The sequence below is a fragment of the Pongo pygmaeus genome, chromosome X (genome assembly GCF_028885625.2).
Source record: "Pongo pygmaeus isolate AG05252 chromosome X, NHGRI_mPonPyg2-v2.0_pri, whole genome shotgun sequence".
NCBI classification, from domain to species: Eukaryota; Metazoa; Chordata; class Mammalia; order Primates; family Hominidae; genus Pongo; species Pongo pygmaeus.
The window spans coordinates 116,907,790-116,926,981 of record NC_072396.2 but is presented as its reverse complement, the minus strand read 5'-3'; the positions used below and the strand labels follow the sequence as shown (position 1 = coordinate 116,926,981).

Here is a 19,192-nt window from a genome sequence, read left to right as displayed (position 1 = left end):
ATGAACATTTTTCATCAAAGGTTGAAAGGGCAATCTATGGAATGGAAGAATATATTTGCAAATCACATACCTGACAAAGGGTAATATCCAAAATATAAAGAACTTCTACAATTCAACAACAAAAAGCCAAATCACCAGATTAAAAGATGGGCAAAAGACTTAAACAGACATTTCTCCAAAGATGATATACAACTGGCCAAGAAGCGTATGAAAAGATGCTTGACATCACTAATCATCAGAGGAATGCAAATGAAGACATAATGATATTAGCCCACTCCTAATGGGATGGCTACTATTAAAAAAACAAACAAACAAACAGAAAATAACCTGTGTTGGCAAGAATGTGGAGTAATTGCAACCTTTCTGCATTGTGGTTGGGATTGTAAATGGTGCAACCACTATGAGAAACAGTATGAAGCCTCCCCCCCAAATTAAAAATAGATCTACTATATGAATCAACAATCCCACTTCTGGGTATATATCTAAAAAAATGGAAAGCAGTGTCTCAAATAGATATATGCACACTCTTGTTCACAGCAGCACTATTTTTACAATAGCAAAGAGGCAGAAGCAACCCAAATGCCCATAGATGGATGAGTGGATAAACAAAATGAATGGAAACAAAATATAAATGTATTACATATAAAATTTGTGTATACATATTTATATATACATTTTTTTATATATGTGTGTGTCTATATACACACCACACAATGGAATATCATTCAGCTTTAAAAAAGAAAAAATTCTATCATATCCTACAACACCAATGAACCTTGAGGACATTATGCTAAGTGAAATAAGCCAATCACAAAAAGACAAATACCATAAGGTGGTAAAACGTATGTCGTGTATTTTTACCAGAATTTTAAAAACTTAAGAAAAAAAAGTAAGGGTCCTGTGGTATGAAATGGACCTCAATGTCAGTATTTTTATGAGCTGAGAGATCTAGGATAAGTTTGTTCTTGTAAACATGTTTTGGTTTTCCCAATCATGAAAAGGGGAGGATAAAATACTACCTATTACTCAGGCTTGTTGTCAGGATCAAACAAGATAATGTATGTAAAAGTGCTTACTACAGCACTTACTAGATAGTAAATGATTAGTATCTCTTAGCTATGATTGCTAGCTAAGACAACTTTAGGCTACAATTCCAGAATAATGGTTTTCATGGGATGAGGGAAACAATTAAAGCTGGAATCCTGATAACAAACACATTTTTCCTTTCTTCTCTCATGGACCTCAGCTGGGACAGAAAAGTGGCCTGATGAAGGTGTATAGACAGGATGTTTCTGATTCTCTACCTATCTCCTCTAAGGCGGCCAGTTACATTCCTTGTTGGCCAAAACTTTGTGTATTTATCCCACTAAATTAACCAGATTAAAAAATAAAGTGTATTTAGAGCATACCTCTAACTTCTAGAAGGATCTCAGAGCTTCCTCTCATAACCTCACAGAATAGGAGTACTCCTGGGGGTCAGAAGAGACAAAGTAGTATGATGTGATGCTGAAGAACAAGTTAAGATGGACAGAACTTCTATGCCAGTTCTGATTATCTATGAAATCTTAAGCAGGGTTTTGAACCACCTCCGCCACAGTTTCCTCAGCTATTAAATTGGGGATATAAATGTGTAAGATAATCACTAGATTATTGTATGAATCAAATGATATAACCTATGTAAAATCACCTAGCATAATGCCTGGCACACAGTAAGCATTTAATAAAATGTAGTTAATGTTAACCAAAGTGATCCTTGGGCCACTGTTCTGGAGAGAACTGATGTGATGTAGGGTGCCACTAAACAAACCTCCGTGTCTTTGTGGCAAGAAGGATATCCTCTCCCTATTGTAGCCTCGCTCCATTGCTTCTTTGATTACTTTTTGATTCTTTTGATTACTCTCCATTTTTGATTCTTTTGATTACTCTCCATTGCTTCTTTTGATTACTCTAGACACACTTTTTGTGTCTAGAGTGTTTGGAGTGGGGAGTTGGGAGGACATTTCCAGCATTTATAGGACTAGGAAGGGTACTAGGACTACCTTTACTCTAGAAACAGGGACAAATATTCTTTTACTCCCTGAGTTGTTATAGGGTTCTTTGTTCCTTTCTTTTGGAGTGCTAATTTCTAGAAGGAAAGAAAAGGCCTTTTGCCTAGCTCAAGGAAGTTAAGGAAGCTGCTAAGCCTATACTTAGCATGATGAGACTTAGACCTTCATGGGGCCATAGGAGGATGACATCCTTAGGAAATTTCCATTTCTGCCCCTTCTGTCACTTTCCCTCTTGCTTACTATTTTCCTGTCACATTAGCCTGGTTTTTGAAAATGCATAACAACTTTATTGAGATATATTTCACAAACTGTACAATTCACCTAATTAAAATGGTTTTTAGTATGACCACAGAGTTGTGCAACCATCACCATTTTCTAGTTTTAGAGTATTTTTATTGCCCTGAAAGAAACTCTGTAAATGTTTTTAGTTTTTATTTTATTTTTTATTTTTTCATGAAATCCTCTGGTGTCGAAACTGATTTTAATTTCTTTTTCTTTTTATTTTTTTCACAATATTTTAAATTATTTTTCTTTTTATTTTTTCATGGTGATTTATTTTTCTTTTTTTTCACGATGTGTAAATGTTGAGCAATCTCTCCTGTGGGAGACCAGAATATACTACCCCCAAATATGCCTCTTTGGCATAAGGATTGTCTTAAGCTGAAGGCAACTGAGAAAAAGCAGATGTAGGAAAGCTCTCTGCCCTCCCTCTTTTTGTCTAAAAACAGAATATAAATTTACAAAGACAAAGATACACCACCTCTCCTTTCTACCAGGGAGAACAAAGGACCACTGAAGAAAACTTTAGATTCTCATAAGCCTTGAGATGGCAACACAGAAATCTACATTAACAAGCTTTACTAACAAGCTTTACTAACAAGCTTTTATCTGCCATTTATTTACCTTCCCACAAGTTATCACCCCTAGAGACTCACAGTCCTCTTTCTTTGTCTTGTCACTTCTCTAAAAACTGACTGTTGTTTGTTGGTGGTGCTACATAAGGTGGACTTCAAAGCCACATTTTTGAGAATTACTAGTTCCCTGGGTATCTTCCATATGTATGTTTTATATATTATATATAACATATAAGTAATTATATATTATGTGTAATATATAACATATATAATCTTATATAATATATAAGTACATATAATTATATATAACATATATAAAATAAATATTATATATAACATAAAAATTATGTTATATAATATATAACATGTATATAGAATATACTATATATTTGTATTTATATAGGTATATAATATATTATATAGGTATATAATATATTATATGTATATAATATATTATATATACCTATATAATATATTATATATATAATATAATATGTATTTATATTTATATATTTATGGAAATATATTTATATAGTCATAGAAATATATTTATATTTATATATTTATATAAATACCTATTATATGTGTCTATATAATATGTATGTATAACATGCATAATATAAATACATATTATATATATATATAGCAATAAACTTCCTTTTGCTTTTCTCTTGTTAATCTGCCTCTGCCTTTTATTACAGGGATCTGCTTTAACTGGAATTTATGAAAGTTGAAAAAAAATGATTCTTCCTTCCCTACACTGTCCATTGTCCCTTCCCCCAGGCCCTGGCAACCAATAATCTATTTTTTATCCCTATAGATTTGCTTGTTCTGGACATTTCATATAAAAGAAATCATACAATATGTGGCCTGTTGTGTCTAGCTTATTTCGCTTAGCATAATGTTTTCAAGGTTCATTCATGTTGTAGTATCTATCAGTACTTCCTTTTTTATGGCTGAATAATATGCCATTGTATACAATGGACACATTTCATCTATTCATTGGTTAATGAACATTTGAGTTGTTTCTATTTTTTTACCACTGTGAAACTATAAACACTGTGAATACTCATAGCTGCTATGAATATTTATGCTCAAGTTTTTGCCTGAGTACCTGGCTTTGATTTTGGAGTGTGTATACCTAGAAGTAGACTTGCTGGGTCACATAGTAACTCTGTGTTGACTTTTTTGAGGAATTGCCAAGCTGTTTTTCACAGCAGCTGCATGATTTTGCACCTCTACCAGAAAAGTACAAGGGTTCCAAATTCTCTACTCCCTCCCAACACTTATTTTCTTTTTTTAAAATTGTTGTTATTATAGCTACACTAGTGGGTCTAAAGTGGTATCTAATTTTTTTTTTTTAAGTATGATACTGTTTATTTAACTTAAAGAAAATTCAGCATTCTAAACATGGGAAAAAATAACAGAACACTGCAAATCGTATTTAAGTACAGAAGATTCTTGAACTTTCATTGATCCAGTGGCTCTTTATTTTGCTAGCAATTAAGAATTCTAGAGTTTGTTTAAAAACAGTTTTAAAACTACCACACTTCACTAAAAACAAAAAACCGAACACTTCTCATGCCAGCTGACCCCCCTTTGTCCACAGCTAAGAATGGCAGCAGAATGCTATGTCACTATACACAGAAACAAGACCACCTGAAGCTAAATGGATGCCCATGCAGAGTCAACAGGTGGAGCCTCACAGCAGCACACCCTGAGCTAAAGCCCCTCCAAAAGGCATCTTCCCCAGCAGCCTCAACGCCAAGCAAGGAGCATGAAGAGTTTGTCGGGGTTGTTTTTTCTTTTTACAAATTATAGAATATGCAGTTGATAACTCAGCATTTCTAGCCAATAACCATAGACTTAATACCACCTTAAAAATAAAAAAACTGCCAGAAACATCTTTAAATGCCTTGTCACTCCAACTGCAATGTACACAGAGTAGGGAGAACACCAGAGTGACTTTTCATTTTTAAAGTGTTGGAAATATGTACAACTTTGATACAGTTTCAGGATGCTCCGGACACCCAACCACTTCATGTAAACCACTGACAATTTCTAGAGCACTTCGTGAGACTACAATATGATCATAATCAAATTTTGTAATTAAACTTAATGAGGGCAACTGACACTTCTCAAATAAGAGATATGTCAATTATGACACTCCCCTACTCTAAGGCCTTCACAAGATGACAGATAAACAGGTTTTTTACTCCCCCTCCTCCTTCTTCTCTTCCTCCTCCTCTTCTTCCTCCTCGTCTTCTTTGTCTTTCTCTTTCACCTTTTTCCAGGCAATTTTAGTGGGACCGTTTGCACTATCAAACTTTCCTTTAGACTTATAGTCAGCAACATCCTTCTCATACTTCTCCTTCAGGTTTGCTGCCTTAGTGATGTAAGGCTGCTTTTCCTTGTCACTTTAGTTAATCCACATCTCACCCAGCTTTTTTGCCATGTCTCCAATAGAGATGCCAGGATTTGTGGATTTGATCTTGGGGTGGAATTCTGTACAGAACAGGAAGAATCCAGACAGTGGCCTTTTGAGGGCATTAGGGTCCTTCTTCTTGGCTCCCTCAACTGGTCCATTATCCTTCATTTCCTGATCATAGTGTACTTTATCCACCTTTGCCATTTCATCAAATTTGCTCTTCTCTTTCCCAGACATGGTCTTCCGCTTCTCAGAGCACTTCTTGGAAAATTCTACAAAATTGACAGGGACCTCTGGGTTTTTCTTCTTATGTTCTTCTCTGCATGTCTGCGCAAAGAAGGCATAAGCAGACATCTTGCCCTTTGGTTTCTTGTGGTCACCTTTAGCCATCCTGACTGTATTGTTCCCTAGTCCATCTCATGTGTTTCTATTTGTATTATCCTAATGACTAATAATTTTGAGCATCCTCTCATGTAGTTATTGACCTTTTGCATATATTCTTTGTAGAAATATCTACTCCAGTCTTTGGGGTGTTTTAAAATTACGTTGCCTTCATGTTCTTTATATATTCTAGATACTAGGCCCTTATCAGATATATGATTTGAAAACTTCCCCCCCACCCCATGTGGGTTATCTTTTCACTCTCTTGATAGTGTCCTTTGATGCACAGAGGCTTTTAATTTTGAAGTGCAATTTATCTTTTTTTCTTTTGTTGCTTGTGCTTTTGGTGTCATATCTAAAACACATTGCCTGATTCAAGGTCACAATGATTTATATCTATGTAGGCGACAAGGTTTATGGTTTTAGCTCTTATATTGAGTTCTCTGATACATTTTAAATTAATTTCTGTATGTGGTGTAAGATGAGGTAGAGGTTCAACTTTATTCTTTTGCATATAAATATACAGTTGTCCTTAACCTGCTTTTTGTTCCTTAAACGCATTGATCATTTGTATAACTTGAGGTTTCCTTATTTGCTGTTTCCTTTGCTTGGAATTTTCCTACCTCTCTTCCTTGTATGGCTGGCTTCTGACTTTTTAGGTCTCATGTGAAATATCACCTTATCAGAGTGTCCTAACTACCCCATCTAATCTAAAGTTGTCCTTATTCCCACTCCAACACTCTATCCTATCACCAAATTTTATTTTTGTTTTAAAACTTATCTCTCTACTTCATTAGTGTTCACTTGTTTTATTGGCTGTCTTTCCTACTAATATGTGAGCTCTGCAAGAGCAAGAATCTTGTCTGTCCTGTTATCATTGTCTCTCCAGTCTCTGACACATAGTAGGTGGTCAACAAATTATTATAGAATGAATGTACTGGTCCCACAAGTAGTAGTAATACTAATAACAATTACCTCAAAATTATTTTGCTACTTAATGATTTGTTCCCATAGTATAATGATAATTTTTAAAAATTTTTAAACTTTTTCCCTAGGTAGAAGAATTAAGTCCTGAGAAGGGTGAAAGTGATGGCCCAAGGTGAAAGAATCTTTGATTTGTGGAGCAATTCTCACAGCAATAATTCAGCTTGTGGTATCCCACAAGAGTAAAGGGAGAAAGTCACAAGAGACACATGGTTTGAAGCTACTCAAGGCCAAATTCAAGGTGCTTGGACCTGCTTCCAGCCTCCCTGTGTTTCCTAAAAGTTTGTCTAAATTCAAGAAAGAAAACCAGGTGGTACCAGAGTTGATGGCTCTTTGCCAAGCACAGCAAGTATCAGCCACTGAGTCGCCCCTTAGAACTCATTAAAAATTAAAAAGAATGATTAAGGAAGCTGGAAATACTGTTTCATTTCTGAGTAAGATTGGTTTCTCACAGCTCATCCCTAGTTACCACCGGACAATAGTTGGTCGATACAGCACTTAAAGCTGGAAGGATGTGCAACCACTTTGCCCCCAGTCCCCACATCCTTCCTGAGCCACTTCTTCCTGAGCCACCTCTTGTCCTTGAGAAGCTGTGGTATGTGGGAAACAGGGTGGTTGGAGGAGGTCTGACCAATCTTTGTCTCCTTCACAAGTCCTTGTTTCTTTACCTATCCCTTAAGTGTGAGTGTTTCTCAGGGTTGCTCCTGTCCCTGGCCCTCGTATTTGACAAATACCTTTGTTCTGTCATCTACCCTTAGGCTTGTATTTTCCACAAATGAACTTTCAGCCTGGAACTTTCCCCTGAGCTCTAGACCCATATAACTATGTTTATTGTACATCTCCACTGGGATGTACAGAGATGCTTTGAACCTAATAGCCAAGCTGATCTCAATAATTTACTGATCCTCACTGTCCACTACCAGGGAGAAAGAGTGTGGAGAGGTGGGGATACTGCTGTGTGCCTGTGTTCTTAGTTTAATGAAGGATATATCTATGCACCGATTTTCTCAAAGCAGAAATTTAGGATTCATAAAATATTTCTCCCTTTCCCTTACACCCTTTTGAACCCTGCCTTCTGTTCTCATCCAGCCTTTCTTCTTTCTCCAGGTTTTTTTTTTTTTTCTGAATCTGTTACTCAACAGACCTAAGAGCTCTGTGCCTTTGGAAAAGTCATTTAACTTTTCTAAGCTTCAGTTTCCTGCTCTGAAAATGGGAGTAATGTTTATTTCATAAGTTTATTGTGAGGATCAACTTTACTATTCAAATTTTAGGAATCATTACTCATTAAAAGGCAAGGCCTGCTTGCAAGGATTAGGCAATATTTGCCTGTAATTCCCAGCAAATATTCTTAATGACAGCCTCCTAGGCAGATCTTCTAAATAGAAGGCATGTTAGAATCCACCAATGTGCCTGTGATTTCCCCAGAGATCAGAATTACATACCAAGAAGTGATGAAATGAAGTTGTTTGGCTGTCAATTGCTTTACTCATTGCTGCCAAGAAAACATGGTTTACATTGCAGGTCACTAGGCAAATGCCCAAATGTGCTCTGGGGTGGTCTTAAGCCAGCACCCAAATACTTAGCCAGAGAACAAAGCTGAGGTTTATAGAGTAGGGCTTTTCTTATTGTATCATCTTTGCTTCCTGCAGCTGTTGCTTCATGGGATTTGGTGGGCAAGTAATCTAGTTTGTAGAACTGCCTCCGCTGGCCAGCCACTGGCCCTATCAGATTACCCCTGTAGAAAAGGTTGCTGCGTATCTTCTGAGCTCTGTGTCTCATTTCCTGAGCATTTTTTTTTTGGCGGGGGGTGGGGGGGCTATCTTGTAGCCTTCACTTTTCCTTCAGCCTCTAAGCCAGCACTGAAATGGCAGAAGACATGTTCATCCTTTTAGCTGTTTTGATGTCCTTCTGTGGTATGGTTGCCCAGGTTTTTCGGAGCAGCCTGGATGGCTATACCATTCAGCAAAGCCAGGAAACTATTGTAATGCTGTAATAACCAACGAGATGCCTAGAAACCAAAGTCTTTGTGAGTGAGGTCCCAAAATTGACAAAGCTCCGTGACTTGCATTGGGAGACAGAGCAAGAACAATAATTTCTTGGTTCTGGAATGCTGCTTCTCTTGTTTCATTGAATTTTCTAAAACTGAGTTTTAGAAACTACATCTACAACCATCTGATCTTTGACAAACCTGACAAAAACAAGAAATGGGGAAAGGATTCCCTATTTAAGAAATGGTGCTGGGAAAACTGGCTAGCCATATGTAGAAAGCTGAAACTGGATCCCTTCCTTACATCTTATGCAAAAATTAATTCAAGATGGATTAAAGACTTAAATGTTAGACCTAAAACCATAAAAACCCTAGAAGAAAACCTAGGCAATACCATTCAGGCCATAGGCATGGGCAAGGACTTCATGACTAAAACACCAAAAGCAATGGCAACAAAAGCCAAAATTGACAAATGGGATCTAATTAAACTAAAGAGCTTCTGCACAGCAAAAGAAACTACCATCAGAGTGAACAGGCAACCTACAAAATGGGAGAAAATTTTTGCAATCTACCCATCTGACAAAGGGCTAATATCAGAATCTACAAAGATCTTAAACAAATTTACAAGCAAAATCAAACAACCCCGTCAAAAAGTGGGCAAAGGATATGAACAGACACTTCTCAAAAGAAGACATTTATGCAGCCAACAGATGCATGAAAAAATGCTTATCATCACTGGCCATCAGAGAAATGCAAATCAAAACCACAATGAGATACCATCTCACACCAGTTAGAATGGCGATCATTAAAAAGTCAGGAAACAACAGGTGCTGGAGAGGATGTGGAGAAATAGGAACACTTTCACACTGTTGGTGGGACTGTAAACTAGTTCAACCATTGTGGAAGACAGTGTGGTGATTCCTCAAGGATCTAGAACTAGAAATACCATTTGACCCAGCCATCCCATTACTGGGTATATACCCAAAGGATTATAAATCATACTCCTGTAAAGACACATGCACAAGTATGTTTATTGCGGCACTATTCACAACAGCAAAGACTTGGAACCAACCCAAATGTCCAACAATGATACACTGGATTAAGAAAATGTGGCACATATACACCATGGAATGCTATGCAGCCATAAAAAATGATGAGTTCATGTCCTTTGTAGGGACATGGATGAAGCTGGAAACCATCATTCTCAGCAAACTATCGCAAGGACAGAAAACCAAACACCACATGTTCTCACTCATAGGTGGGAATTGAACAATGAGAACACTTGGACACAGGGTGGGGAACATCACACACGAGGGCCTCTTGTGGGCTACGGGGAGGGAGGAGGGATAGCATTAGGAGATATACCTAATGTAAATGACGAGTTAATGGGTGCAGCACACCAACATGGCACATGTATACATATGTAACAAACCTGCACATTGTGCACATGTGTCCTAGAACTTAAAGTATAATAAAAAAAAGAGTTTTGTATTAACATCTTGATAGAAATTTTCACTAAATCTGTTTTCATTTATTTAATTATTTATTTTGAGATGGAATCTCACTCTGTCGCCCAGGCTGGAGTGCAGTGATGCGATCTCGGTTCACTGCAACCTCCACCTCCCAGGTTCAAACGATTCTCCTGCCTCAGCCTCCTGAGTAGCTGGGATTGCAGGTGCCCACCAGCATGCCCAGCTAATTTTTGTACTTTTAGTAGAGATGGGGTTTCCACATGTTGGCTAGACTAGTCTCAAACTCCTGACCTCAAGTGATCCACCTGCCTCGGCCTCCCAAAGAGCTGGGATTACAAGCATGAGCTACCGCGCCTGGCCACTAAATCTGTTTTTATTGGTACATAATACATGTACACATTTTCAGAGTACAAATGATAATTTGATACATTCATATAATGTGTAAAGATTAAATCAGGGTAATTGGAACATCTATCACCTTAAATAATTCTCTTTTCTTTATCTTAGGAACATTTGAATTATTCTCTGCTAGCTATTTGGAAGTGTACAATAGATTAATGTTAACTATAGTCACCATACTGATCTATCACACACTAGGTCTTATTCTAACTGTATATTTATACCCATTGACCAACCTGTACTCATCCTCCTTCCCCGCTGGTTTCCCAGGCCTCTGGTAATCATCAATCTACTCTCTATCTTCCTAAATCTGTTTTTTTAAAGTTTACTTAAACATAAATATGCTTACAGAAAGATACTCACAGTAGTGTGAATATAATGCAATTTAGTTTAACTTACCCTATTCAATTTGGACCCAAAATTTGGTACATGATTTTGGTTAAAAAAAGGATTTGCAATCTGTTTTATTTTCATCTACTATAAATAAAATAAAAATCCTCCCTCAAAAGCTGTTAAAGCAGGCAGCAAGATCCATGAGCAAATTTATTTTTGGTTTACTTCTGAATAATACACAAATTGCACTGCAAAAGCTTAAAAGTTGGTGCAGCAAAATATTTTTGAAATGCATTTTAAAATATATTTTGAAACATATTGTGTAGTGGAAAGAAGCCTATGTGTAACATATGAAACAACTATAACAGCAATCCCATTTTTGTTAATATTGTGTGTAGCTCATAAATCTACACAGACCAAGATAGAAGTAACTTCTTGAATCCAAGTTCCAGTGGTATGCTGGAGCTGGCTTGTAGCAGCTTCTAAGAATCGATTGTGCGTATCTCTTCCCAATTCTACTTTTACTGATGTCAAGCTGGTAGCTTGAAATTGGCTGTGATGGGAGTATTTATAGTATGGCAATCAGCAAATGCCACAAATCAGGGCTCTTTTGCAGCCCTCCACCTCCCACCTCCTGAAGCCAGTTACTAAATGTTTACCAACACACCACATCACTGCTTAACACTATCAGTTCATCCTTCGAGGTCAAAAAGGAAACTCAACAAAAGAGTTATTGGTTCTTATTTTTATATACTAAAGAAATATAAGTTTCATCTCTTGGTTTTCAGTCTATAACTGAAACTATAGTTTAGGCAAGGAGTACCTTCCATATCCAACCTGTATTGGTGACAGGTCATGGAGTTCATATGGTTTTAAATTTGCAAACACATATACAAATTTCCCGAAGTTCAAGGGCAATGGGATTCTAGAAATGATTTTTTTTTACAAAATAAATGCTTCTGTCTTGGAAGACTAGAACAGAACATACTAACAAGAGAAGAAGACGCTCTGACAAAAGAGGAAAAAATAACTTAAAATATGTTGCAAAACAACATCAACAGAGGTTCAAAGGATAATTAACAGAAAAATACATTTTCATAAAACTACCAAATGTTTGGCTTAGCTGAATTCCTGTGTGTTGCTAACTCACAGGGAATAGATTTTAACTAGTGTGGGTTAACTGGCACCTTAACAAAGCTGACAGCAAGCAGCATTTATTTCACAATTTTCCCTTCCTTTCCAACCTCTTTCTCCTCATAATCAACATAATGTCTCTACTATAATCTATTGATGTGTGTCTAACCAGGGGTCAACATCTTTTCTCCATAAAGAGTCACTTAGTAAATAATTTTAGGCTTTGTGGACCATAAGATCTCTGTCACAACTACTCAACTCTGCAAGTGTAGCATGAAAGCAGCCATAGATGATACATAAGTGAATAAACAGTGGGAGTGTGCCAATAAAACTTTACAAAAACAGACAGCCTACTGGATTTGGCATGCACTGTCTCTGGCTTGCTGACCCCTTGTCTAGACTGCAAAATGCTGTGGGGGTGTTGATCTCATTTGGGAAGTGCTATTGTATACAACAGTGTTTGGCAAATGAGGGATGGGGATGGGGGTATATATCAGAATCACCTGTTACCCATATCTTACCCTTGCAGAATCTCTTATTCCAGACTGATCCAAGGCAGGATTTAGGTATTCCCTAGTTTCCTTTCCAATACCCATTTTAGCACCATTCTGTCCCCTAAATACATTACAGGAAGTGTTCCTTTCTCAAGCCTTTCCACATAATCTTATGAAAGCAAGGCTGAAGAGCATTTTTAATTGAAAACATATCAAGAGCCACAAGATGCAAGCAATTTTTTTCTGAGAGAGCGTTCAACTGTTAAGAACAGGAAATAAAATTTTGTCCAATAAATTAGACTGTTATTTATTATACACTTAAGTGTCTATAGAGAAAAGAGGATAAAAGAGGAAAGCAAAATGGTATTCTTCTTAGAGTTTCAAATGACGATAGGTTCCCCAAATGACAGGCGTAGTCACTAACCAAAGGTCAATATTTACTGCTGTGCATAGAGTGGGGATCATCTATTTTTTATATGTCAACATTTTCAGCCATATCTCACACAGTTACTACGTGTCAGTTAATATTAACCTATTTTTAATGAAGGAGGGCCTAACATTTCTTTTTACATAATGCTATGTCTGAAGCAATGGTTCTTAAGGGAATGACAGTTGAGAGGTTATAAAACTTAGTTGGGGGGCTTACACTGCCAGAAGTCTAACGTTCCACCTAAGGGATCATCTGTGCTTCCCCCAGAAACATGATGGCCTCAGTAAGCCATGATTACAGATGGAAATGTGATTTATCACTGTGTTGTAGAACAAAACGGTAAAAATTGCTGATGGGAAGTTGCTAGATAGACAAATACATGCATGAATATAGGATTATATCACTGATAAAAGGCAGAATACAGGTGGTATACATAGAAGGCAGGAGAAACTTTCTAAGTTCATTAAATAATCATGGTACAATTAATATGTTAATTTACGGTCATATTTTGAATTATTGCCACAATATGCTAGAAAATAGGCCTAATCACCTTTGTAGCATTCTGGTGAGGGAACTGGGCCATCAGAGAAGCATAGATACTTTGGATCAGTCCAGTGTGCTCTGTTAAGGTAACCATTCTTCCTTCTAACTCATTTGGATTTGTTCAGCAAAGTTCCCCATTCACAGGACATCTAGGAGGGGAAAAGAGACATGTATGAAAATAATAATAATAATAATGATACTAGGTAGAAGATAATAAGTTTCCCCAAATATGAAGTGTCAGGGACATTCACAGGTGCGAAATATGACATCAGGTTGGAGTAGAACATCAGGCAAAGCTCCATTCACCTCCAGACCACTCAGCTCTTTTCCCAAGCAGAGTAGCAGTTATTAGTGCACTGGGATAAATTAAACACTGACTTTTGATTGTATTATTACTATAAAAATATATTAGTTATTCCTTTCAATGTATGATTTCCACAAATTCTGAAATGTAAGCTCATTACATCTTGGAGCCAAAGATTGCTCTGCTGGAGCATCTTCCCCATCAGGCAATGGAAATCAGTTTGGGGAGAAGAGGTTGTTCTGTCTTATTCTATTTAGGCATCTGTTCTCTCAGTCACTTCTAGCCACATGGGTCTGCTACCTACCATGGTAGAGATTATCTAGGGCACTGGAGGAAAATTAGAGAGAATCTCTGTTACTCAGCAGGCTTTTGAGCAGCAAGTGAGGAAGTAAGATAACGCAGTTCAAGCGCGGGCATGCCTGCGCGCATGCGCGCGCGCTCGCGCGGACACACACACACACACACACACACACACACACACACACACACACACACACAGAGACACACACACACACCCCGCTCGCGCGGACACACACACACACACACACACACACGCACACAGCTGCCTTGTCCGCTGTGAGGTTGGAGGTTTGGGGACTCTGTGCCCACTAAGCTACTTTCTATTTCAAGCGCCTGTATGTCTGAGGCTGGGTTTGAAGCCTCCAGCGTGTTTGGAGTTAATCCCCATTAGGTTGGACTCCGCCCCTTTCTCCCAAAGGTAAAGCAAGGTTTTCAGGCATCACTGCAAAGGGCAGCTAGTATTTCCATCCTTGTCTAACAAGCTGTGAGGAGAAGTTGTTTCTGAGATCTGAGCCTGAAGAGAGGGAACAAGTCAGGCAGCCTTCGTGGTCAGAAGGTAAATATGCAACTTGGGCCAAATGCAATTCAAACAGCTGGATAAGACACTGCTTTGCTCTCCCCTTGCTCAGCCCCCCTTCTCCCCTTCCTTTCTCAGGTTTCCTGTCCTTTCATCTCAAAGCTCAGAGAAGCCGTTTTCTACCCAAGGGCAGCCTGGTGCTTTTTTATTTCTTCATAGTCCGTTGTTTGCACAGAGGCTAAGGTGAATCAGGGCTGGATTCCTATTTCATATTGACGAGATTTGAGGACCTAAGGGTTAAGTGCTAGTTGGTTTCCCCAGGGGAGTTGGTAACCTGAGGAGAGGAAGTGCCTGTTTCTGGGAGTGGAGAGAGTGATTTTGTTATGACCTGTCTATACAAGTAAAAATGGATCCGGTTTGCTAATGTGGTAGGTTGATCGCCTGGATTTGCCTAAATCTAAGGGGTTATGCGATGGAAATGGGGTAATGAAGTTAAACTGAAATGCAAATATTGAGGCCTCTCAGGCTGGAAATAAAAGAATGCATCCATTTGGTAAATATTTATGAGTTCCTACTATGTGCCAAGGCATGACAATTTCCAGAAGAACCTGAAATACTTAAACTATAAATCCATTCTTACAAAGAACACTCGGCCAAGTGGTTTCATTTTGTGGTGGGGAACTGAAAATAGAATGAAGCCTAGGGGTGAGGAAAAATCACCAATGTAGCGGTTGTGGGGAGAGAAAGGGGAAAGGAGAGATGTTCTAAATCTTAGGTGGTTCCAAGTCTTTTCCATTACTTATGAGAGAATAGGGTCTTTTCTGGTAGAAAGGCAGAGAATTGATACCTATGCTGGTGTTAGGTATAGTGCAGATGTTTCACTTGAATTTTATGCTTAATCATTTCCATTTTATAAATGAAACCAAAACTCGGAGGTTTTAAGTGATCTTTTTATGTGCATATAGCCTGTAAGGGGCAGACCTCAAGACTCTGTCTCTGATCTGATTCCAAAATTCTGACTCTTCCACTAAAACAGTATTCCTCAGTCATTAGTTCCCATTAGAATCAATTGAGGATTTTTAACAATATGAATTCCCATAAATTCGAATTCAATGAATCTAGGAGGGGGTGACATAGTCTGCATTTTGAACAAGCATTGAAAGTAATTCTGAACAAGCATTGAAAGTGATTCTGTTGAGAAACATTCTTGATATACCATGCTGCCTCTCAACTTCTCTGAAGTGATTGGAAAAGCAATCAGCCCATCTTCTTCCCATATGGGCCAGATTCATTCAATGGAAGTGGGCAGCTGTGGTGACATTTTATTCCCAGCTTATACAATGGGGTGAAGAGACTAAGGGCAACAATAACAGGGCTGGGGTTTAGGGCTTAACAATGTCTTGCCAGGGATCTTGATAGGGATAGTTTCTAACCAGCTGAGAGTGTGAGATAGAACTCGTAGCCAACCAGCTTATCACTGAAGATGATGGCACCTGTCTAGCCAGAATAAGAACTGAGATGAAGATCTCTCATTGGCACCTCACTTTTAAAATCATAGGATAGATGGGGAGCTCAAGGAGCAGCATCTTGGGGAGAGGGAAGGAGAGAGAAGCTCATATGAAATTTGGGGAGGTTATTCCAGTTCCTACCTTTCCAGTCTCAAACTCTGGAGAAAGGAAATAGCCCAGGGCCTGATGTGGAGGTTCTTTTTATGAGCTCTCTTTGTCTCTGCATGGTCAAATATATTTATTTAGAGTTGATCATTTCAAAGTTATCAATTGCTCAGTTAGTCCTTTCTCTCCACTTAGTCTCTGGCTTCCTGCCTTTTAATGCCTTACCTGCTTGTGAGCATTCCCACCTCTGCATGGAGAGATGCAAATAAACACGTAAACTCACCCAACACAGTTTTACTGGTCTTTCTCCCCCAAACTAAAAGAGGAGGGAAGGAAGAAGAAGGCCCAGAAAGACGTTCAGCAAACATGAAACTTGAGGAATTTGAAATAAAAGACATAAGTCAAAAGAGAGATCTTCTTAGAGTCACCAAGATAGAAATGGAAAATAAAGCCCTTTGAGTGAGTACATCATGAGATGATTTCAGGCACAGGATAACTCAGAGCACTTCTCATAATGGAGATAGCCAGAGGAGAAGAAACCCCTGAGGGAGACAGGTAGCAGAACATGAGGAGAGAAATGTTTGGGGAGTAGCAGTATTTTTTTTTTTTTTTTTGAAGCTTTGTCTGAAACAGAAAGATCTAGCATGGTCAGGCTGCTTATATACCCAACTTGATATAAGGAGTCACATCGGTCCAACACGTTTCTCTGGAGCAGGACCCTATTTACCCACTGGAAACATATGCCTGCATATCTCGTTCATTTCCTAGGGAAGTCTCAACTCTGAGTAAGATGTATTTGTAACAGGATTGGCAGGAAGACAATGCACACTGTCTGGGGGCGTGAGGAGAAAGGCCTGTTCACATTCCTTTGCCAACACCAGTGCCAAGAAAGCTGCTCTTCACAGACCAGTCCTAAACCAGCAGTCTTGCAGGCATGTTTCCCTCAGCAGCTGTTAAGTCACTGACTCCCTTTCTTACCACTTCATGTTCTAGTCTTTAATTTGCTTAGTGTTTTGCCTGTACCCTCTTACCCTGGGAAAGGCAGTGCTTTCCTTAACTCAGAAGTTGCACAACAAGCTCAAGTGGGAACAAAAGGATTTGTGTCTTTTTCTGTGGGTACTGGGGAGGAGGTGATACAGGAAGGAATAGCTTTGTTTTTCTCCACCAAGAGAAATATAAAAGCAACGTTTCACTTTCATTGATACTTAATTGTAAGTGCCCATACATTAGTAGGTATACAAGAGAGTGAAAAAAGTGAGAACAAATGATTAAAGGCTTGGCAATTGGACACCACAGGGAGAGGGAGAATGCTCATTATGGGGAAAAGGCTAAAGGTCTCCTGCTAGCAATCTGAGTTGATGAAGGGCTCTCATCTGAAAGATGGTGGCTAGCTGTTCTCCATTCTCTCTGAGGACCCAACAAAAGGATCTGGCCTTAGGTTGCAAAAAGAAAAGTTTACAAAGGCATATAACAAATTATTTATTGACGGTGAGAGTTGTTAAGCTACTAAGAGATATTATAGATTTCCCTTTCCTAGAGTTCTTTAAAAGTAATGGAGATAACCATTTGCCATGTATGGTTTAGGTGGGTTTCCTGCATCATATAGGTTGAGGTGATTTCTACCCACGAGGCTCTGCTAGAATGGCTAGCATTATCTCTAAAGATGAGCAAACATTAGGCTTTAGTAAGGATAGCAAATTCAGAACAGAACTCATATTTGTATCCTATTTATTACAACTTCCTGACAACATCCACTGCATCTCATACAACCAATCTCGGAAACAGGCTTGCGGCCCATCTAGCAGATTAAAAAACCTGAGGAAGGAGGGATAATGTGACACCTAAAGAGAGAGGTTCAACTGCAATCCTATCAATGCCTGGTAACTCGACCACTCCACAAGAGCATCAGGGTGAGTTCTTGGTTCCTGAAATCCAGTGTGGCTCTTTGGCTGGATATTCCAGGACAGGGAAACAAAGCTGTTACATACATGAAGTATACAACAGGAATTAAGATAGAATAAAATACAGCATTGTTTGTGGTTTCTAGTTATGTAAATATAAAGTGACTTAACCGGTTTCTGGAAATGAACTTGGATTGCTTTGGAGGGTTGTCATGAAGGAGATTACTCCATTGCAGGTGGCATAACTAAAAGCATTTTCTAGAATACACTTCACTGTCCACCACATGTGAACATAAAGCAGTGTGTGAACAGACTCCATGTGCCCTGCGGCCTCTCTATCCAGTCACAAGAGAAGTTGGGCTGAGACTCATATTGTGTTCAGAAACTATTAAGCAATTGGATCTCTGAGATCTCTTCCTTGATTGCATTCAAGTCAAGTCTATGATTTAGAAAGGTTTGCATTTAAAGTGTATAAGCTTCATATCTTCAATGTTTAATTCCATACTCACTTCCCTAACTTTATATTGTTTGAGTCCTGAAAAGAGAATATTAGAGAATTATCTGTGGCAGTGATTCTTAACTTGCTGTCCATGGATCGTGCTAGCCCACAACATCTCTAGTCCTAAATAGGGTGACTATTTCATCCAAGGTTGTTTGGGACTTTCCTGGTTTTATCACTGAAAATTCCACATCCCAGGAAACCCCTGAGTCCCAGGAAAACTGACATAGTTGGTCACCCTAGTCATAAATGAAATAAGGGCTACGAGTTTTTCCTAAAGTTGAAAGTACTTCATCTAAATTCTGAAGGACAATGAGTTTTTCTAAAGCTAAACACATTTAATTTAAATTGAATTTTGAGAATTTGTCTTCCTATGTCTTGGCCTCAGAACGTCGCTTTTAAACTGAAATCATGGTGGCAGTAGTGGATAGTATTGTAGTTTAATTTAACAGCTTCATTTATCACAGGTGAGGGCAACCATATATTACAACCCCTCCCCTAATTTCTACTGTAGTCTCGGTACTACACAGAGATAGTCCGTTCCTCTGCCTTAAGTTCTCTGCCCCTCCTA

The 19,192-nt window shown here is 38.4% G+C and overlaps 1 protein-coding gene and 1 pseudogene across 4 annotated transcripts in view; one reads left to right on the top strand and one right to left on the bottom strand.

The window, feature by feature from the left end:
• The window catches only part of LHFPL1 (LHFPL tetraspan subfamily member 1), a 92,913-nt gene that overhangs the window by 20,041 nt on the left and 53,680 nt on the right, over nt 1-19,192 (top strand). Inside the window, exon 1 of one of the 4 annotated variants that reach the window (XM_063660159.1) lies at nt 14,517-14,647. The exons of 2 other annotated variants lie outside the window; for them this stretch is intronic. The gene's annotated coding sequence lies outside the window, so the exon portion shown is untranslated. Of the gene's footprint in view, nt 1-14,516; nt 14,648-19,192 lie in introns of those variants that run through there. One more of the 4 variants, XM_063660156.1, reaches the window with a different exon arrangement.
• Nucleotides 5,115-5,720, bottom strand: LOC129024168 (high mobility group protein B3-like; annotated as a pseudogene).